The sequence below is a fragment of the Cupressus sempervirens genome, chromosome 1, assembly GCF_028749045.1.
Source record: "Cupressus sempervirens isolate cs-2001-9-10 chromosome 1, ASM2874904v1, whole genome shotgun sequence".
NCBI lineage: Eukaryota > Viridiplantae > Streptophyta > Pinopsida > Cupressales > Cupressaceae > Cupressus > Cupressus sempervirens.
The window spans coordinates 780,887,912-780,911,923 of record NC_143118.1 but is presented as its reverse complement, the minus strand read 5'-3'; positions in this window follow the sequence as shown (position 1 = coordinate 780,911,923).

The following is a 24,012-nucleotide window of genomic DNA, read 5'->3' as shown; positions in this document are numbered from 1 at the left end:
AGGGTTAGTATCATACAACTCCTTCATCTCAATTAAAAAAGAACATCTTTTGCTCAATGCATCAACAACCCAATTAGTGACTCCACTCTTATGCTTAATCATAAATGTGAAAATCTGCAAGTCTTCAATCCACTTCATATGTCTCTGATTGAATTTATGCTAACTTCCCAAGTACTATAAAGCTTTATGATCAATATACAACACAAACTTGTTAAGAATCAAATAATGTCTCCACTTCTTTAAGGCTTGAACAATAAGATAAATTTTTTGATCATGCACAATACAACCTTCTAGCATCATTCACATTCTCACTAAAGAAAGCAATAGGTTTACCTTCTTGATTCAATACAACTTCTATTGCACTACCACTTGCATCACATTCAACTTGAAATACCTTATCAAAATCAAGCAAATCCAATACAAGTAACTCAAGAACCTTTCATTTCAAAGTCTCAAAACTATTATTAGCTCCATGTATCCACTTGAAATCCTTTTTGTCTCCTCTCATTGTCTTAGTCATAGCATTACAAAAAAAACTAAAATTCTTTATAAAATTCCTATAAAAACTAGCCAAACCATGAAATGATCTTACCTCGCCCACATTCTTAGGTGTAGACCATTCCAAAATTGCTTTAACCTTCTTAGGATCCATTCTCAAACCATCAACTGAAATCACAAATCCTAGATACACAATCTCCTCTTGCATAAAAGAATATTTTTTCAAGTTAATCATCAAATTATCCTCTTTCAATCTTTGTAATACTTGTCTAAAATGATCAAGATGTTCTTCCTTAGTCTTACTAAATATTAAAATATCATCCAAATAAACAATCACAAACTTACCCAAAAATCTCTTGAGAAATTCATTAATAAATCTCATGAAAGTACTAGGTGCATTAATCAAACCAAAAGGCATTAAAAACCATATTTTTTTTTGAAAGTAGTCTTCCATTCACCTTCTTTGATTATGATATGATGATAACCACTCTTCAAATCAATCATGGTAAAATACTTGTCTCCACTCAAACAATCCAAAATGTTATCCATCCTCGATATAGGAAACCTATATTTCATTGTGATCTTGTTAATAGTTTTGGAGTCATTAAAAATTCTCCATTCTCTAGTCTTCTTAGGTGCTAATATAATAGGTACAACACATAGAATCAAAATTTCTCTAATCAAACCCTTTTTGCAACAATTCATGCACTTATCTATTAAGTTCTTCATTCTCTATAGGTGGCAATCTATATAGTGCTTTATTAAGAAAACTAGGTCTAGAATCAGATCAATATAATGACTTATACTTCTTATGGTGGTAAACCATCATGAATATCTTCTAAAAAAATGTCTTCATATTCATTTAGAAAATTCTCAATTTTTGTTGGTACTTGATTTCTACTAGTATTTTCTATTTGACCATCACTAGCTTTTACTTAGTCATGACTATTTTTTGTCACTTGGTTGCTATTAGTACAACTTGGCTTACTAGGAATTATAGAAAAATAGACTTGGTTCTACTTCATTTATTTTTCAAATTTCTTTCCACTAACCATGCAAATTCACATAGTAGTAGAATTAACCTCATCTAGACTTTGAATCAAAGGCGACAATATTTTCTTTCTCCCATTCACCCAAAGGGTATATGATTCAATATTCCATCATGTAGAGCATATATATCATATTTCCAAGGTCTACCCAAAAAATATGGCAACAATCCATAGGCATAATATCACATAGAATTTCATCAAAATAATGTCCAATCTTGAATTTGTAGAAACATGACAGGCTCATCTTTGATCCATGAAACATGATAGGGTTTATGATGCTTCAACTTCTACAACTCCATCTTTATATCCAATTCTTTTGATGTTAAATTTGTAGAACTTTCACTATCAATGATCACCTTACAACATTTTCTAGCCATCTTACATCTAGTCTCAAAAAGACATTTCCTTAGGATAGGTTCCTCATCACTTTCCTTATTACATAAGGTTCTTCTCACCATCAATTTTTTTCTAGCCTCAGGTCCACTAGGTGAAGCCTCAATGTCTCCTTGAACCACAACATTTTGTTGCCCATTTTTAGAAGATCTACACTCAAAGGATCTATGCCTTTCTTTACCACATCTGAAATAATTAGCATGAAAACCATCTCTAGAATAAGAATTTCCTCTTCCTTAGTAAGAACTAGTACCTCCTTAGTAAGAATTACCACCTTTCCACTCGGTCTTGCCTATTTCATCACTCTTCCATTTATATTTTTATTATCTTGCATATAATTTCCAGATCTACCATCTTCTATATAAGATCTACCTCTGCCTCTCTCGAATATACGACCTCTACCTATTTATCTTTGTTCATGCTTCTTTTTCAAGATCTTCTTAGCTTTCAAGGCATATTGTTATGATTCCTCCACACTTTCCAATTTCAAAAAACTTATTTCATCTTGAATCCTAGATCTAAATCCATTTATGATGCAGGAGCATCTTGGGTGTAAGAGAAATCTTGCATCACCCAAAAATAGTTTTTATTTTAGTCTTTTCTATTTTGATACAGACTAGTAGACAGGTGGGTTGCTATTTCTAAAAACTTTTTATTTTTAGTAGGTTTGTCATACAAGCTTGGAATGCTCTCATTTTCTATAGGATGGTTCATTTCAGAGTTATAAGCCTACCATAAAAATATTATTTCTCTAGCTTAAGTATCAGAGATGTTATTGCAGATTTTTGATGAAAAATTTTACAGAAAAATCTTCAGGATGAGGTTTGAAAATTCAATGGAAGGGAAATAATATAGTTTTAAGCTTGTAGATCAGTAGCTGGTGTGTTTGAAAAGTGGTTATAATAGTCAATGAAAGAAATGGTTCAAGAGTTATGGCCTTCCAAGGTTGTGTTACCTGTAATATCTAAAATAATTGTCAAAGATGTATTTGGCTATCTCTATGTGTATTGTTAGGGTCTATTGGCCCTAGGTATTAGTTTTAAATGTCTAGAACCTTCTTGGGTGGCATAAAATTCTCTATTTAAAAAAAGAACCGAATATTGTCTAGGACAACTCTAGGTGGTAGTTCATAGGTTAGTCTTGCAGATTACTGTAATGAAGGCACCCATATGGGTTAGCATAGTGTACTTGTTAGTTCTATAATTTCAAATTTGTGGTAATAATAAGAAGTTCATGTTTTGTTCTTGCATTTTTTTTTTCAAAATTTTTTTAATGTGTTTATGGTATTAAGAAGAGCACCCTTCATCAGGTGGTATTAGAGATAGAGTTCCTGAGTGTGTGGAAAAATTACTGACTGTGAGGTAGTTCACACTAGGACTATGGTTTGGGCTAAGCATGTAGATAGATCGCCAATTGTGAGGCAATTTACACTAGGATTTTAGCAAAAAAATTGAAAAGATCTCCATAAAGAGAGCATGGTGGAAGAGATGTAGGTGTTACACCTCGGGGTTTTAGAGCCATCCAAAGACAAATGAAAACATTAGAAGAACAAACGTGCAAAGGAATAAATCTTTCCATAAGAGATGAAAGTGAGGATTAGGAAGAAGAAGAAGAAAATGCCAAATTAGAGGTAGTTCTAAACCTAGAGGAAGAGAGGCCTTTTACAACCATCTCCAAGATTAGAAAAAGACTTAAGTCTGTAGTTCCCACATTTTTGGGAAATCTTAACCCAAATAAGATGATCGAATAGATCAATGAATTGGAGGAGTACTTTTAGTATGAAGATATTGAGGATTCTGACAGGGTCAAGTTTGAAAAGGAAAATTTAAAGGGACATGCAAAGATCTAGTGGTAGAAGGTTTAGTTGGAGTGAAATAGAAAGGTAAAGGACAAAATCACTAGATTGTATTAGATGATAGCTAAACTAAAGTGACAATTCATTCCTATGGACTATGAGCTTGATCTATTTAAGAAAATGCAAGGGTTGAAGCAAGTAGGAATTTTTTTTCAAGAGTATACCTAAGAGTTCTACCAAGTGCTCATTAGAACCAGCCATGTAGAAGTTGATAGGGAGAAAGTGGACCATTATCTTAATGGGTTAAGGCCAAGTATTCAGGACAAGTTGAGTCTAGTTTGAATGAACAATATTGAGGATGCATACCAATTTTCTCTAAGAGTTGAGGAGAAATTGAGCAAGAATTTTGACAACATGATTAGTGGAAGAGGTCATGATGAAAGATCTAGCAGACAATCTTATGGTGGCCATAATGATGATCATAATAACAAGGATGAGGCTAGAAATAGTAGTCAAAACTAGATAGGAAACAATTCCAATCATTTCCATGATTAGAATAATAGATATCAAAGAGCAAGAGGTAGAGGAAAAGGATCTATAAGAGGAGGCATCCAAGGGAATTTTTTTCATTATAGAGAAGAAGCACATAGAGAATTTGAATGTACCTAGCACCAAGGAAGGAGAGATTGAAGAACAAAAGGCCATGCTAGAGTTGCACATGTTGAAAAAAATGTTAGATCATCAAATTTTGAATATGCTAAAAGAGGAGAAGTTCTAGTTAATAAGAGAGTCCTATTGAGTGGTGAGAATTAACTTGATCAAAGAAGGAGCTTGTTTCACACAAAGTGTAGATGTGAGGATAAGTATTGTGATGTGATCATTGATAGTGTTAGTATTGAAAATATAGTGTTAGAAATGATAGTTACAAAGTTGAAGCTGAAGAGATAGAAACATCCATGTCCATACCATTTTTCTTGGGTGCAAGATGACCAAAAGGTCATGGTCAATGAGCAGTGCTTAGTAAAGTTCAAGATTGGAAGCTACTAGGATGAGGTAATTTTTGATATCATACCTATGGACATATGTCATATGCTTCTAGGTAGGTCATGGTAGTTTGATAGGCATGTTGTACATGATGGGTGAGAAAATACCTATACTCTCACCAAGGATGGAGTGAAGCATAAGTTGAAACCATTGAAGGGGAAAGTGTTGATGATTGGCTAATGAGAATGTGTAATTATTGTCACTTATGGAAACACATGATGTACATGCTTGTATAAAACCTTGAAAATAAAGATACTTAGCTTTTGATACTTAGAAAATTGTCTAAGTATGAAATAGGTTTACAACATTGTATTATTTTGCATGTAACTTGTTACTGATGTCATATTATAATTAGCAATGTTAGATGGAGATATTATACATGTTTATACTGATGTGTATAACCTCATACATTAGTAGAGACTATACAAAAAAGGTAAATTTGTGTTTTACCAGTGAAATAGAACAATAGAATTAAAGATAAAGGAATTATTTTATTTACAAAATAATTACTTGACCAATTAGAGCCGACATCCTAGATGTTTACTCTAAGTTGGAAAAGTATATTATGGTCTTAGTTGACTTAGTAGAAATTTGTGTAAAGGCATGGTATTTATGTAAAGGACATCTTGTGAATTCAAATGTGTTGTGCAAGTGTTGTGTTGAGAAATTGTGTTGTGATATACAACCTTTTGTGAAGTGATATATCCAAAGTTTTGAGAAGCTATTTTGTGATCCAAGATTGAGCTAAAGTTCAAAGATCAATCAAGAAAGAAGTTACAAAACCTATATACTAGAGGACTAATTACTTTTTTGGGCAGTGAGCACTTAGCTATGGATGATCTGGTTGCTATTGGTGGTTAGTTATATATTGTAGAGCATCTTGTTGTGAGTAATGCAATTTTTGGTGTTGAGATTTTGGCATGTGTTGATGAAGATCTACATATTGTTACTGATATGGAGTTTGTTTCTATTAGTGTGGATTCACTAGTTGTTGATGTGGATGAAGGTTTGGTGATGAATCATTATGTTCAATTTGTTCCTAGGAGTGAGCATGCTGATTGGGTGGTTGAGATTCTAATGTGGATAATGTGTAGATTGGTTTTCTTGTCCCTATTGGAGTGGAAGCCTTTAGTGAAGATGAAGGTGGTTGTTGATATTTCTTTGGGCGTCAAAGTGTGGGACACACATTTTAATTTACCTTGGGAGTTTGATGCAGGAGCATCTTGGGTTTACTTGATGACTGCTTTAGAGTTCATGGGAGGAGGCTCGGTAGTTTTTTTTGTGGGTGCTTGGACTAGTACTCAGTCAAAGAAGGCCTAGTACTCAGCATGGTATTTGGAGTGCGACATGGTCTTTGGTTTCTTGACATGGTCTGGGAGGAGCTCAACCTTGGTTAGAAATTTTGTTCCTATTGCAAGACATTTAACTAATTTTCCATAATGAGTTAGAGGATGAAAATTTCAAGGATTGAAGAGGACCTAGATTAATAACTATGGTTCAAAGAATGAGTTCTAATTCATTTGGGTCTAGGAGATATCAAAATTTTACTATGACATCAATTTTTGGCAATTAATTGTTGTTGTAGGCTAACTTGTGGCATTTAATTTATGTATTTGTATTTAATTCTTGTTTTAGACCAACTTGTGGCTTAGATTAGTGTAATTAGGGGTTGTGAGGGAATTCTTCAGTGATTATAATCCATCATGGAGAAGTGGAGGATCTTACAACAACAAATTTGGAGAAGAGGTAGTAGTTGTAGCTTGGAAAACAAGGAGATTGGTTGATGGGCTTATGAGCACAAGTTGAGATCTTCCTTGGAGGTTTCTACCAACGTGTGCATCTTGACTAGCTAGGGTGTTTGGATTGGATCTTGAGGGATATTTTAGAACTATTACTTACTTTGTATTTGGCCATAATCGGGAAGGCCTTATAGTTTGACACATTGTATGTAATTAGTTATATTTTATGAGCATATAATTCCAATTTTGTATCAGATCTTACATTATTGTTTCTTGTTGTTGTTTTTCTACTGTATTGTTGTATTGTTGTGAGCTAGGACATCTCTTTTGGGGATTATCTTGCCTTGAACTATGTTATGGATTGTCCCCAATGAGGAAGATCAGTCATCAGATGGATTTGGTTCCAAGAGCCAATTTACCAAAAAAGGCATCACATAGAATGACACTAGCAGAAAGTGAAGAGTTGAACATACCAGTTCATGAGTTTTTTTAGAAGGGGTTGATTTAAGAGAGTCTAAGTCCATGTACTATACCAACCTAATTAGAACCAAAGAAAAATGGAGAATAGAAGATGTGCATAGATTCTCATGATATCAATAAGATCACAATCAAGCAAAAATTTCCATTTCCAAGGATGGATGATGTTATGGACTGTTTGAGTGGAGCTGAGTATTTTACAAAGATAGATCTAAAGACTGGGTACCCTTAGATTCATATCAAAGAAGTAATGAGTGGAAGACTACTTTTAAGAAAAGGGAAGGACTGTACAAGTGGTTAGTCATGCCTTTTGGGCTAACCAATACACCAAGTATTTTTGTGTAGCTCATAAATGAGGCACTAAAGGAGTTTTTAGGTAAGTTTGTCATTGTTTACCTAGATAATATTTTTATCTTTAGTAAGACATTAGAGGAAAATTTGATCTATATTTGCAAGGTGTTTGATAAGTTGAGAGAAGAATAGTTGTTGATAAACCTAAAGAAGTGTAGTTTTGTAAAGGAGTTAGTGTACCTAGGATTTATAGGCTCAACAGTGTTAGAATTCTTTAGAATAACTGAGAGGAGGGGGGGGGGGGGGGGGGGTGGGGTGGGGGGGTGAATCAGTTATCCAAGGTCCAAATGCCCTAATAATACTTTTTCACAAATTATAGTGAATCCATAAACTTTTCATCCATCCAAGCTTAAATCAATCATCCTAGCAAATTACAGTAAATCAATATGTAGAGATAAAACATGCAAGATCAACACATGACACAGTGATTTACGTGGAAACCCAATTTGGGAAAAACCACTAGTAACATGCCACTTAATTCTCACTCTTCTAAAGTGATGCCTTGTTAAAAGCCTACCTTGTAAAAGGCTTACAACACACTGTTAAATGTGACCTTGTTAGAGGATTTCACCATACTGTTAGGAATGGGCTTGATCAAAGGACTTTAGAACATTCACTTGGAATGTCACCCTATTAAAGGATTTACAAAATGGATATTAAACCAACCTAAGTCCATAGGATTTAAACTATCTGTTACAATTGCTAGAAAGTAACAATAATGGCTTGTTGATCTGATACAACTTACAACATATTTTGTAGATTTCAGATCACACTTCAGTTTAGTCCTTTTGCTTGGCTTTGATCACTTCAGCTCTAACAACTTGTCATCTCAAACTTCACCTCCTTGATTCTTCTTACTCATCATACCAATGCAACCATATCTATGGTCATCTGTTGAAGTAGAGTAACTGTGCTTTCTTACTCCTTAGCACATCCTTTAACACTTTATGCTTTCATGGTTGACCTCCTCTTTTTTTTTTGCTTCGTGACCTTATGACTCCTTAAATAGAAATCTAGATTGTCTTTGCCGCTCGATTCACCCTCTCCAATTTTAGGATTTCAAATGGATTAGGTAAGATACAATGTATCTACCCCATATCTTGCTCTTATCTAGAAACTTCATCTAGAGTCCAATTGTATTCTCCAAAAATGTTCTACATGGTGTTCTGTGCCACCAGCTCATCATTCTTATCTTCTATTTAATTCACAAAATTTAAGATAACAACCTTGTCGGCTTAGATCTAATGAATCTTCAATTTTTGAAATAATGTAGCAACTTGGCACTATTGGTTTCCTGATGCTCAACACTTGTATTTGCTCGGCACTTGTTTCTTGCTTGACACTTGTTTCTGCTCGACACTTGTATCTGCTTGGCACTTGCATCTGCTCGGCACTTATATTTGCTCGAAACTTGTTTTTGCTCAGCACTTGTATCTACTCGGCACTTGTTGAAGTTCACTTGGCACTTACTAAAGTTGAACTTGCTCGACTTCAACTAGGAATCTGTTCGGCACTTACTAGCTTGCTCGGATCTATCTTTCTAATGAACTTAGTTAGGCTTTACAAATGACTTAGCTAAAACCTTACATTTTTTATATGTTTCAGTGTGCCCATTCTCTATGTCTTAGAGTATGTCATCAATACACTTTTTCATCAATGGCTTAGCTGATCCTTCTACTTCATTACAACATCATAACTTCAACCTTTCTCTAGTTGTTCTAGTTACATCTTATTCATTGCCTCCTCCTTATCAATCAAACAATTGATAGTATTTGGATCACTAAACCAATTGTCATTCCTGCAAGTAGCAAGTTTGACATCAATGACAAAACAATGATTTAGAACATTCTTTACCAGTTCCATTACTTTTTATGTATGATCTCTTCAGTCATTTCCAACAATCTCCCTCATGATCTTTTCAATCATTTCCAACAATCTCCCTCTTTGGCATTGATGGAAAACCAAACTGATCAATTGATCAACTTAGTTACCACCAAGATTGTATACATTGTTTGCTAGTTTTTTGATTGCTGCATCCTTACTATTGATCTCATATATCTCCCTATTTCTTATATATCTCCCTATTTCTTATATATCTCCCTCTTGCTTTGTATTGATCAATTTTCTACATATTTCTCCCTCTTTGACATAAACGCCAAAGATGTAGCATCTTTAATATACACAATATAAGCTTTGGCTATGATGTCTTCTCCCTCTATCACCATGCTTGTGACTGATTTGGAGTTTCTACTCCTGTTGTCATCCTATGCATCATTCTTCAGATATTTCAATGATTTATTCCCATTGATGCAGGGCAGCTTCCTTGTTATTTTATACTGCTTGAGTTAGGGGTATTACCCCCAACTTGCCTCTAAGATATTCATAAGCATCCTTGGGCAATGGTTTGGTGAAGATATCTGTAGTTTGTTCTTTTGTGTCAATGTACTTCAACTTCACTTGTTTGTCTTCTACCAATTCTCTGACATAATGATACTTGATTGCAATATGCTTGGTTTTTGCATGCATTACTGGATTTTTGGATATGTTTATAGCACTTGTGTTATCACAATACAATATCACAAGTTTAGTTACCTCTTCTTTCATTCCTTTCAATAGATGTGTGAGCCACACAATGTTTGTGCAATTAACTACTACTGCCACATATTCTGATTCTATAGTGGATTGGGATGTGCATGTTTTTGTCTTGCTAGTCCAAGTAACTAGCCTTTTACCTAAAAATAATGCACCTCCACTTGTGCTTTTTCTGTCATCAATGTTGCCTCCCCAATCTGCATCTGTATATGTATTGAGCTTAAACTTCTCATTCTTTTTGTAATATATACCAAAGTTATTAGTTCCTTTGAGATACCTCATTATTCTTTTTACTGCTATGAGATGATTTTCTTTGGGATTAGTAGAGAATCTAGCCATTATTCCAACTGCTAATGCTATGTCTGGTCTACTATGTACAACATATTATAGTTTTTCAATCATGGATCTATACATTGTTTGATTGACTTTAGTTGATACATCATTTTTGGATAGCTTATTTCCTGTTGCCATTGGTGTGCTAACTAGTTTGGACTCCTCCAATCCAAATATTTTAAGTATCTCTTTGATGTACTTTGATTGTGTCACAAATATACCATGTTTTAGTTGATGTACATGTAATCCAACAAAAAATTTGATCTCTCCAAACATAGACATCTCAAACTCATGTTTCATTTTGTCAACAAAGTCTTTGCAAAGCACTTCCTTTCCTCCAAAAACTATGTCATCCACAAAGATTTTAGATACAATAATATCCTTACCTTCTTCTAATTTGATGTACATGTTGCTATTATCATCAGTTCTTTCAAATCCTATTTGCACTAGATACTTGTGAAGTCTCTCATACCATGCTCTGGGTACTTGTTTCAGACCATAGAGTGCTTTATGTAATTTACAAACCATATCCCTATTTTTCTCATCAACAAATCCCTCTGGTTGTTCAATATAGAATTCTTCTTCTAGTGTATCATTTTAAAAAGTAGACTTTACATCCATCTAATAGACTTTAAAACCTTTATATGTAGCATATGCAAGTAAAGTTCCTACTCCTTCCATTCTAGCAACAGGGGCAAATGTTTCCCCATAGTCTAATCCTTCTTCTTGAGCATAACCCTTGCATACTAGTCTAGCTTTGTTTCTAGTAATTTTACCATTCTCATCTAACTTGTTTTTGAATATGCACTTGGTGCCAATCACATTCTTGTCAACTGGTCTGGGAATCAAACTTGAGGTTTTGTTCTTCTTTATTTGATCAATCTCTTCTTCCATAGCTTTATACCAGTCATCATCTTGTAATGTACCATATACTATCTTAGATTCAAATTTGTTGATTAGACATGATTCATGCCATAGTCTATTCCTTCTCATTGGTCTTGCATCTTTGTCAACAACTATCTATTCAATAGGGTGATGTCTTTTTACATATTTGGATAATTTTGGTTCTGTCCTTGTTTCCATGTATGATCTTTCAAATTCAGGGTCACTATCCATTGAGTTGTTAGATTGTTCCTCATCTCTTTCATGTGTACTAACTTCAAGATCATATTGTGCATTTCTTTCATTCTATAACTCAGCTTCTAAATGTAACTCAACATTCACTGGTTGTGACTCAGCTGAAACTGAAATTTGTTGTTGAATCCCAATTTGATTGATAGCATCCACGTCAACAAGCATTCCTTCATAAGAATACACAAAGGTTCTGTATTCGTTCATTCTCTTTAGTTCTTTAGCTTGGACTTCTATATGCTCATCAAAGTTTACATTTTCACTTTCCACAATTTTGTTAGTGTTAGTATTCAAACACTTGTATGCCTTACTTCTAGTGGAATAACCAAGGAATATACCTTCATTACTTTTTGCATCAAATTTTCCATTTCTAGCATCTTTAAGGATAAAACATTTGGAACCAAATACTTTGAAATGTTTTACATTGGGTGAGTGACCATACCATAATTCAAAAGGTGTTGTATTAGTACCTTTCTTAACTTGTACTTGGTTCAATGTATGAACAACTACACTTACAACTTCTCTCCAGTATTTTAGAGCAATAGTATTTTCCATCATTAATGTTCAAGCACAGTCAATCACATATCTATTTCTTCTCTCAGTAATTCCATTCTGTGGAGGAGTTCTAGGAGTTGACATTTCTCTTTTGATTCTTTTTTCATTACAAAATATCTCGAATTCATTTGATGTGAATTCACCACCTCTATCTAATCTCAACCATTTCAAACTTTTTCCTGTTTCCTTTTCAACTCTAGCCATATACCACTTAAGCATTTGAAAAGCATCAGATTTTTTCTTTAAGAATATAACAGTCATCATCTTGGAATAGTCATCAACAAACAACATTATGTATTTATCTCCTTTATAGCTTTGTACTTCCATTGGACCACATAAGTCAGTATGAACTAGCTCAAGTACTTCTTTAGATGTATGGTTTTTACTTTTGAAACTTGACTTTGTCATCTTTCCTAGCTGACATTGTTTGTACATGATATTATCAGGTTTCTTAAATTTTGGTAAACCTCTGACTTTCTTCATTTTACTGATATTGACTAGATTTCCAAAGTTGACATGACATAGCCTTTTATGCCATAACCATTCATCATCAAATTTTGCAACAAAACAAGAAACATCATCCATATCAAGATAAAATAGATTACTTCTTGTTTGATCTCCTTTTCCTATCAATTTACCATCACTACCATAGATTTTTGCAGTTTTGTTTCCAAATTCTACTTTGCATCCTACATTGCATAACTGTGAGACACTCAACAAATTGTAGTTTAATCCTTCAACGTAGTATGCATTATCACATGAAATTTTCTCTATGAGTTTAATGGAGCCTTTTCTTTTTATTTGACATGGAGCATCATTACCAAATCTAAGACTATTTCCATCATATTGAGTAAAGTTAACAAACTTACTTTTGTCTCTTGTCATGTGATGTGAGCATCCATTGTCTATGATCCATCTGTCATTTTTGTTCATACATGTTACCAGTGCTGTAGGTTCTTCTTCATCAGACTGATCCTTCATGGCTACATAAACAACTTCATCATCATTATCATCAGAATTCTCTTCAACAATATAACACTTCTTGCCTTTGTCTTTGTAATCTTTCTTATCATCTTCTCTTCTATATTTATACTTGTTGCCTTCCTTGTAATCCTTTTTCTGTGTACACCTTGCAGCAATATGTCCTACTTCATTGCAATTGAAACAAATGATAGGAATCTTACCTTTGAATTTTCCTTTGCCTCTATGAAATATTCTAGCTAGCAATGCTTTCAATTGTTCCACATCTTCCTCATTAGTGCTACTATCACTGGATACATATTTCATTTTTCTTCCTTTCTTTGATTTCACTTGTTCAACATCTTTTAGTGATAGCTTGGCTTTAAAAGTAGATTCAACATTCTCAGGTCTATAGTTATCAAAGTTGGATAACTCAAATGCAGTCAGTCTTCCCACTATACCTTCAAAACTTAGATTGTTTCCTGGCACACATCTCAGTTCTTGTATTGTTGATACTCTAATAGCATAGATAGGGAGAAAGGTTCTTAAGAAATTACTATTAACAATATCTTCATCCAATTGACCACTCAAACATCTTATTGCACTTACCACTTCCTTTATTCTAGTGCCATACTGAGCAGCATTCTAACTTTCTTCCATTTTCATATCATCAAACTTTTCTCTGAGGCTTTCTCTTTTTGCTCTTTGGACATTCTGATCTCCTCCATAGATGTCTGATAGGGCTTTCTACATTTTGAATGCGGCATCACATCCTTTGATATCATCAAATTCAGCATAGTTAAGTGTAGAAGCAATCTCCAGTATTGTTTGATTGTGTTCCTGTTTGTTTTTCAAATCTTCTATAGTAAGAGTACCAGTTGGATCAACATGTTCAATAAAAATTAAGTTTTGGGAATAATCTCCTATGGATCCAAGATGTAGCTTCATCAAACTTTTCCATGTAACAAATTTGTCTTTGTTGAGCTTGGGAACTTCTCTGTTAGGCATTCTAATCTTTTATACTTATAGTCCCTTTAAACTAAATCAGCAGTTTGGCTCTAATACCAATTGTTAGAATTCTTTAGAATAACTGAGAGGGGGTGGGGGGCGGTGAATTAGTTATCCAAGGTCCAAATGCCTTAATAATACTTTTTCACAAATTATAGTGAATCCATAAAATTTTCATCCATCCAAGCTTAAATCAATCATCCTAGCAAATTAAAGTAAATCAATATGCAAAGATAAATCATGCAAGATCAATACATGACACAGTGATTTACATGGAAACCCAATTTGGAAAAAACCACCCGTAACATGCTACTTAATTCTCACTCTTCTAAAGTGATGCCCTATTAAAAGTTTTCCCTGTTAAAGGCTTACAACACACTATTAAATGTGACCTTGTTAGAGGATTTCACCATACTATAAGGAATGGACCTAATCAAAGGACTTTAGAACATTCACTTGGAATGTCACCCTGTTAAAGGATTTAAAACATGGCTATTAAAGCAACCTAAGTCCATAGGGTTTAAACTATATGTTACAATTGCTAGAAAGTAACAATAATGGCTTGTTGATCTGATACAACTTACAACATATTTTGCAAATTACACTTTAGTTCAGTCCTTTTGTTTGGCTTTGATCACTTCAGCTTTGAAAGCTTGTCGTCTCAAGCTTCACCTCCTTGAGTCTTCTTACTCATCATACCAATGCAACCATATCTATGGTCATCTATTGAAGCAGAGTAATTGTGCTTTCTTACTCCTTAGCACCTCCTTCAACACTTTATGCTTTCATGCTTGATCTCCTCTTTTTTTTTCTTTGTGAACATATGACTCCTTAAATAGAAATTTGGATTGTCTTTGCCACTCGATTCTCCCTCTCCAATTTTAGGATTTCAATTGGATTAAGTAGGATAAATGTATCTACCCCATATCTTGCTCTTATCTAGAAACTTCATCTAGAGTCTAGTTGTATTCTCCAAAAATGTTCTACATGGTGTTCTGTGCCACTAGCTCATCATTCTTATCTTCTATTTAATTCATAGAATTCAAGATAACAACCTTGTTGGCTTAGATTTGACGAATCTTTGATTTTTGAAATAATGCAGAAACTCGACACTATTGGTTTACTGATGCTCGACACCTCTGTGTTACTTGACACTTGTATTTGCTTAGCACTTGTTTCTTGCTCAACACTTGTTTTTGCTCAGCACCTGTATCTACTCAGCACTTGTATTTTCTCGACACTTGTTTCTGCTCGACACTTGTATCTTCTCGGCACTTGTTTCTTCTTGGCACTTGTATCTACTTGGCACTTGTTGAAGTTCACTCGACACTTACTGAAGTTGAACTTTCTCGACTTCAACTAGGAATCTGTTCGGCACTTACTAGCTTGCTTGGCTCTCTCTTTCTAATGAACTTAGTTAGGCTTTACAAATAACTTAGCTAAAACCTTACATTTTTTATATGTTTTAGTGTGCCCATTCTTTATGTCTTAGAGTATGTCATCAATACACTTTTTCATCAATGGCTTAGCTGATCCTTCTACTTCATTACAACATCATAACTTCAACCTTTCTCTAGGTGTTCTAGTTACATCTTATTGATTGCCTCCTCCTTGTCAATCAACCAATTGATAGTATTTGGATCACCAAAGAAATTGTCATTCCTGCAAGTAGCAAGTTTGACATCAATGACAAAACAATAATTGAGAACATTCTTTACCAGTTCCATTACTTTTTATGTATGATCTCTTCAGTCATTTCCAACAATCTCCCTCATGATCTTTTCAATAATTTCCAACAAATAGAAGGTTTTAAAAATGACCTACAGAAAGTGAAGGCTATCCTTGAATGGCCTACTCCAAGGAGTGCAATAAAGTTAAGATCTTTTCATGGATTAACTAGTTTTTATAGAAAGTTTATAAGAGGTTTTAGCAGTATTTTTGGACCCTTGACTAACAAAATGAAAGGGGATAGGAAATAATTTAAGTGGATTGTAGGAGAAGATAAGAATTTTAATCTATTCAAATAGAAAGTTACTGAGTAGCATGTTTTAGCACTTCTTGATTTTAACAAGGTGTTTCAAGTAGACTGTAATGCTAGCAATACTAGAATAGGAGTTATTTTGAGCCAAGAAGATAGATCTATTGCTTATTTTAGTAAGAATTTGAATGATGCAAAAAGAAAATATTTTGTTTATGACCAAGAATTTTATGCTATAGTTCAAACATTAAAGAAGTGGAGACACAATCTTCTTCCAAAGGAGTTTGTTTTGTATACTAATCATCAAGCTTTGCAGTATTTGAATAGTCAAGAAAAATTGACCCAAAGCCATTGAGAGTGAGTTGAGTTTTTATAGAGTTATACATTTTTTTTGAAACATAGGAGTGAGAAATCTAACCAAGTTGCAAATGCTCTTAGTAGAAGACATGCTCTTAGTAGAAGACAAATTTTGCTAACAAAAATATAGATAGAGATGGTTGGGTTAAAGGAGCTCAGTACTTTGTATCTAGATGATCCTAATTTTGGTGAAGCATGGAAGGCTTGTACATAACTTGTTACATTTGATAGGACAAAGTGGTTGGATTTTACGATCCAAGGTAGTATGTTGTTCAAAGGAAGCCAATTGTGCATTCCCATGAGTTCAATGAGAGAGAATTTGATCAAGGAAAAGCATAGTGGAGAATTGGATGGATATTTTGGTAGAGATAAAAACATAGCTTTGGTTACTAAGAATTATTACTAGCCACAATTTTAGAAAGATGCGAAGAAGTTTGTACAGAGTTGCAAACTATGTCAAATGGTGAAAGGAGTGAAGTAGAATCTAGGGTTGTATCAACCATTACCTATATCATAGAAGCTGTCGAAGGATGATAGCATGGATTATGTTCTTGTATTATTGATGAAATAGCATGGGCATAATTCTATTTTTGTGGTGGTTGATAGGTTTTAAAAGATGGCACATTTTATTCCTTGTAAGAAGACTAGTGATGTTGTTCATGTTGCAAGGTTGTTATTTAGAGAAGTGGTGAGACTACATGGTCTACAAAAGTGTATAGTTTTAGATCAAGATACCAATTTTTTGGGTATTTTTGGCACACATTGTGGAAGAAGTTTAAGATAGATTTGAAGTTTAGTTCATCACATCATCCCTAGACCAATGGATAGACAAAAGTTGTGAATCATAGTTTGGGAAACTTGTTGAGATGCTTGGTCAGAGATAAGCCAAAAGGATGGGATATGATTTTACCACATGCAGAATTTGCATATAATAATTATGTCAATAGGAGTACTAGTAAATCACCATTTTCTAGGGGGTAGATATAAAAAGCTAAAGATGAAGAAGTTTGGACCATGTAAGATAGTGAAAAGGCATAATTCTAGAAATGCTTATGAGGTGGAGTTGCTTCCTGAATTGAATATTTCACCAGTATTTAATATTTTAGATTTGATAGAGGATTATGAAGGAGGTGATAGAGAGGTTTCAAAATCATAGTGGGGTATTCTAGTAGCTTGTTTACCTACAAAGGAGATTAAGGAGATACTGGACAGTCATATTGGAAAAACTACAAGGGACAAAACTTATGAAGAATACTTGGTCAAATGGAAAGGGAGGCCAGTAGAGGATTCATCATGGCTACCAAGGGAGGAGGTTAACTATCTTGGTTTTCCTCTATCACTTTTTAAATTACAATGGGTGTCTGATGCAGGAGCATCCTAGGTGTACGAGAAATCTTGCATCACCCAAAAATATTTTTATTTCAGTCTTTTCTTTTTTAATAAGGACTAGTAGATATGGTGTTTCTATTTTTGGGAATATGCTATTTTTAGTAAGTTTGTCATACAAGCTCAGAATGTTCTCATTTTCTATAGGAAGGTTCATTTTAGAGTTATAAGCTTACCACAAAAATCTCATTGCTCTAGCTTAAGTATCATAGAAGTTATTGGAGATTTTTGATGGAAAATTTTGAAGAAAACTCTTTAGGCTCACCATTGGAGGCTTTAGAGTGCTCAGATGAGGTCCAAAAACTTAACAGAAGGGTGCTATCATAGTTTTAAGCCTATAGATAAGGAGTTGGCATTTTCAAAAAGTGGTTATAATAGCCAATCTAAACAATAGTTTAAGGGTTACGAGCTTTCAAAGTTGGGCTACCCAAAATATCTAAAATAATTATCAAAGATGTATTTGGCCAATCTATATGTATTGTTAGGGGTCTATCACCCCTAGGTATTAAGTTTCAATGTCTAGAACCTTCCCAAGTGGCATAATATTGCCTATTTAAGAAAGCCCCGAATATTGTCTAAGAAAACTCTGGGTGGTAGTTCATAGCTAGTCTTGCAAATTACTATAATGAAGGTGAAAATGTGGGTTAGCATATTGTACTTGTGAATTCTAAAATTCCACATTTGTGGTGATAATGAGAAGTCCATTTTTTATTCTTGTATTTGCTATTGTTTCTTTGTTTCTTTTATGTGTTCATGGTATTAAGGGGAGCACCCTTTATCAATTTATGTACCTTGCAATTTTATTAACATCATCATCCACATGTCTAGATCTGATGTAAAATTTATAAAATTTCTTAGTATACTCCTTTAAAGTCATGTCTCTTTGTCTCAAAATTTGTATCTTTCTTAAAAAGCTAACTTGGTAATTAGTAGGAAGGAGCTTGTTCTTCACCTTATTCACCACTTTCAACCAAGTCATTATCTTCTGCTTTCCTCTCCTATGTCTATTTGTTTGCAAATTCTCCCACCATAGTGAGGCATGTCCCTTTAACCTAGTAATTACAATTTTCACCTTCCTTTTATTAGGAGTGTTTTCATACTCAAAGAAATTCTTCATATCAGAGATCTAATCCAACACAATATTGGTGTCTAATTTTCCATCATAAGGAACAACTCCTATCGTAGTCTTTTAATTTTCCTTAGATAGTACTCTTGATAATTATGCCTCATCTTGATCTTCTTCAAGTTCTAGATTAGGATTTGGTGCTACTAATTCATCATCACTCACATCATAAAGATGCACTCCTTTCCTTTAGGCTATCTCTATATCATCTAATATAGCTACAATTTGTCTCAATGTATCCAATACAACATTTTCACCATTTCCTCTACCTTGAACCATCTTTATAATTAGGTTCCTACAAGATTTTAACACTTTGCAAGTTGTAGGTAAAATCCTTAGATCTGCTACCCCATAACCAAATCAACTTAGTGTTCTACACAATCCAATCTCCACAAGGATGAACCTCAAGCTCTGATATCACCTAATGTAGGGAGAGACAATGTAAACTAGGGCCAAAGGAACACCCATCTACCAAAGCCATTTTCAAGAGTAAACACAATGGAGACACAACATAAAGAACATAAACCAAAGGAGATAGAAGAGATAAACACTTTATTGATTCATCAAATCACCAATATACATGCCTAGCTATAAGGCATTCTAGGTTACATCCAACATTACAATTCAGTCTTCAATGATAATCTTTGCATTCCAACTCCTACTAACTCTTCCTTATCAAACTCCCTTCATGCTCCTTCCAATAATAATCCTAAGTCTCTACCGAAGACCCCTTTAAATACATTCACAATCACAAATCAGCCTATTACAAATTAATAACTAAATAAACCCTTAGATTAAATGCATAACCAAGCCACAAGTCAGCTCTTAGTAGACATTAAATACAAATCATGAATTTGAGTGCAAGGTCAGCCCAAACTAGAACCAAACATAGACAACTCAATGAATGAAGGACCAAGGAAAATAATGGCACTTAGAAATGCTTGACACATACATGAACTTGATGCCAATAGACACTCAAAAATAAATAAGGACTCAAAACTAACTATGAGCTTGAGAACAACAAAGAACTTGATACCAACCAAGAGCTTGACAATAACTAAGAACATGGAAGAAACAACAAGATGAGAGAAACATGTAGGATAGAAATGTAACCCAAGATGCTCCTACATCAATATTCATAATAGTAAAAACATAGAATCTTCATTCAAAGCCAAACTAAATCATATTAAGGAAACCCAAAAGGAAAACAAATTGATAGTAAAGAAGATGATGATTTTGAGGATGACCTTGAAGCTATTGAAGCCCTTCTTGCAACAAGGTTACTAAAAGTAAAAGTAAATTACCATTGATTTGTTTCTCTTATAAAGAGGTTGGTCACACTGCTGCAAGGTGTCCAAATAAAGAAAACAAAGATGATAGAAAATTCAATAAGTTCAAAGGCAAGAAAGATTTCAAGAGCTATAGAGACTACAAAGACAAAGGTAAGGAATCTTTTTACATTGCAAAATATTATAATACTGATGATGAAGATGAAATGGTATACATTATTGTTAAGGATGAATTATATAGTGAGGAAAATGAAAAGATGGCACTTATATCTCATCTTAGCAAGAATGGCACATGGATAACGGATAGTGGTTGTTCTCATCACATGATTGGTGACAGAACTAAGTTTGAATACTTGGAGCTCTATGATGGTGGAAGTGTTATATTTAGAAATAATGAACCATGTTATGTAAAAGGAAAAGGATGCATTTCATTAACTAACAAAATCAAATTTGACAATGCCTTCTGGGTTGAAGGACTAAGGCACACTATTCTGAGTGTGGTACAACTGAACAACATTGGATACAACGTAGAATTCATAAATAGGAAAGTCAAGTTATTGGATGGAAAATGAAACCTAGGTATGACTAACAATTAGACTAAAGGAAATCTATTCTATCTAGATATTATTAAAAGTTCATGTTTTTTAGCACAAGTAGAAGAAAGTTTGATATGGCATAAAAGAATGTGTCATGTAAATTTTGATAACCTAATTACCATAAGAAAGTAAAAAAGAGTAAGAGGTATTACAAATCTAAAGAAAATTTATATGTCCATGTGCAAACATTGTCACATTGGAAAAATGTGGAAAAGTAGTTTTAAAAATAAACATTACTATATAGAAGAAGTCTTGAAACTATTTCATATAGATCTTTCTTGACCAATAGCTATAGGGAGCTACATTGGAGACAAATATTTAATTTTTTTTTTGAATTATTCTAGGATGATGGTAGTGATGTTCCTAAGATAAAAATTTGAAGCTTTTTAAAAATTCAAGTGGTATCTAGCTAGACTTGAAAAAGAAACAAGGACGAATCTAAAATGCTCGAGGTCATATAGAGGAGGTGAATTTATCTCTAATGAATTCAATGAGTTTTGCAATGAAAGAGGGATCAAAAGACAAGTATCTACACTTGGTACACCTCAACATAATGACATTGTAAAAATAAGGAACAAATCCATCATGGATTGTGCAAGAACACTGATGATAGAGAAAAATATCACAACCAAATATTGGAAATAAGCAATCAATACAATAGTTCATACCTTGAACTGAGTTTAATTAAAGAAAGGTAGAAATCAAACACCTTATTAATTATGATATGGATATAAACCTAATGTCTGTTATTTCAAATTATTTGAATGCAAATTTTATATCTTGAAAGAGGAAAGGAAAGGGAAGTTTGATACAAAAAGTGATGAAGGCTTATTCCTAGGCTACTCCAACAAGAAAAAAAAATATAAATGTTTGAATCTTGCTACTCATAAGATTATAAAAAGTATACATGTGAAAATTGATGAGTTTGTAAAAAATAGTGAAGACCAAAGAAAAAAGTAACCTGAAAAAAATAAAAAAATTGTTTACTATGAGCCTAAGACTCTACCCAAGTTATAAGAAAATGTGGTTGGGCAACAACAAACTGTACCAACCAAGTCACTTAAGTCTATAGTGCAAACTAAGTTGCAACAAGTGCAACCCAAGAAATAGATAGTGACAACTAAGTTATAGTTAGAGGAACTTGACTCATAGACTGAAAGAATCGAGTCTCAAATAGTGGAACCTGAGCAAAGATTAGAAGTTCATAGAATCATTAAACATGTAAACCAAGTGAAACAAGTCTAGAATCTAGAAGGAAGGAAATTGCACTTGCTAAATATGTTAGAAGCTGGCATGTGCCTAAAAAAAAATTGGAGATTAGAGAGGAGGCATACTAATAAGAAACAAATTAAAAGGTAGATGTTTTCTTAGTGAATTTGAACCTAGAACTATAAAAGATGCTTTGAACAATGAAAGTTAGATAGAGGCAATGAATGAAGAAATTGAGTAATTGAAAGGACCAATACCTAGACTCTTGTTCCTAGACCCAAGGACACAAATGTAATTCATATAAAGTGGGTTCTTAGAAACAAATTGAATGAAAAAGGTGAAGTATTGAGGAACAAGGCAAAGCTAGTGGGTAAAGGATATGCTCAAGAAGAAGGTATGGATTATGGAGAAATGTTTGCTCCTATTGCTAGACTTGAAGGAGTCAAAACACTACTTTCTTATGCTACACATAAATGATTCAAAGTGTATCAAATGGATGTAACATCAGGTTTCTTGAATGGAATTCTAGAGGAATAAGTCTACATTGATCATCTTGTAGGTTTTGTTGATCCAAATAAAAGAGACATGGTCTACAAACTACACAAAGTTTTATATGGTCTGAAGGATGTGCCTAGAGCATGGTATGAAAGATTACATGGATATCTGGTAAGGAGTTTTTTATAATAAAAAAATGATAAGAGTAGTCTATGTAACATAGAAGGACCACATAATAAGATATTGCTAGTAGAAATATTTGTAGATGATATTTTATTTATAGGTCATGATGATTTATTAAATCATTCTCTAAAGAAATGAGGAAAGAATTTGAAATGTCAATGTTTGGAGAGATAAAATTCTTTATTGGTTTATAGGTTCATCAAATGAAGGTTGACATTTACATTGCTCAATCAAAGTACATAAAGGAAATATTGAAGACCTTTAGAATGGAAGATTTCAAACTAGTTGGAACACCTATGTCTACTGGACATAAACTATCCAAGAATGATGATTCAAAGGAGGTAAATTAGACTAGCTACAAATCCATGATTGTGAAACTTCAGTATGTGGTGCACACAAGGCCTGATATTATATTAGTAGTTGGTATAGTTGTAAGGTTTTCTATAAATCTTAGAGAAAACCATATACTTAATCTTAGATTAATTTTGACATATGAGTGACCATACACTTAAGTCAATTACCAAATAGAACTTAGTTCATGTAGAATAAGTAATATATGATGAGCATAAATTATTAGATAGTGTATGCCGAGTGAAATATATAGTATGTGGTGAGTAACTAGTAAGTTCCCAATAACTCAAGCATCAATCAAATAGTTGATGTCGAGTGATCAATGGATGCCAAGTCATTTAGAGGTCAAGTCGTAACATTGAAGATACAATGGATGTTGAGAATCATAAAATTCAAGTGTTTACTAATGGCATAAACTTATATATAAATCATTTTTTAACCAACTTAAAGATTTTTTTGTGATTCTAGATGATAAGAACAAATCTATATTGAGGATCCCTATGTAGTACATGCAACCAATTAGTTAAAGAGATGGATTAAGAAAAAACATGGGTGAATCAAAATCATTGATTCATACTTAATCCTAAGTCACCTAGGTCTTCTTAAGGAAAGAAAAACCTAAAATATTGTATGTGCAAAGAGAGAATTTTTCATGCATTGACATAGTATTCGTGGTGGTTAAGGAGTTGTGAATTGAGATATAAATTGAAGAATTAGTTAGAGGAGAAAAGAGGAAAGAAGTTAGAAGAAAAAAGTGACATATCTAATCAAAGAGGATCAAAGCTACATGCAAAGAGGTGATCTATTATCTAGCAGTAGAGTGCTAGCTACATGATTATTTTTGAGACATTCTAATAGGTGAATCAGCTAAATCACGTAACAAAGTAGTTCTAATAGGCTATCGTAAATCCTTTAACAGGGTCCTTACTTCATTTTAATTTTAAGTCATTTAATTAGATACACTTCTAATAGGGTGTTGAAATCCTTTAACATGGTAATATCCAACAATCTTGTAAGCCTTTAACAGGGTAGACCTTTCACAGGTAGATCATAGTTTATGATCAAACATTGTAACATTCATTAGATACACTTTACAACTATAGTACTGAAGATTTGTGGG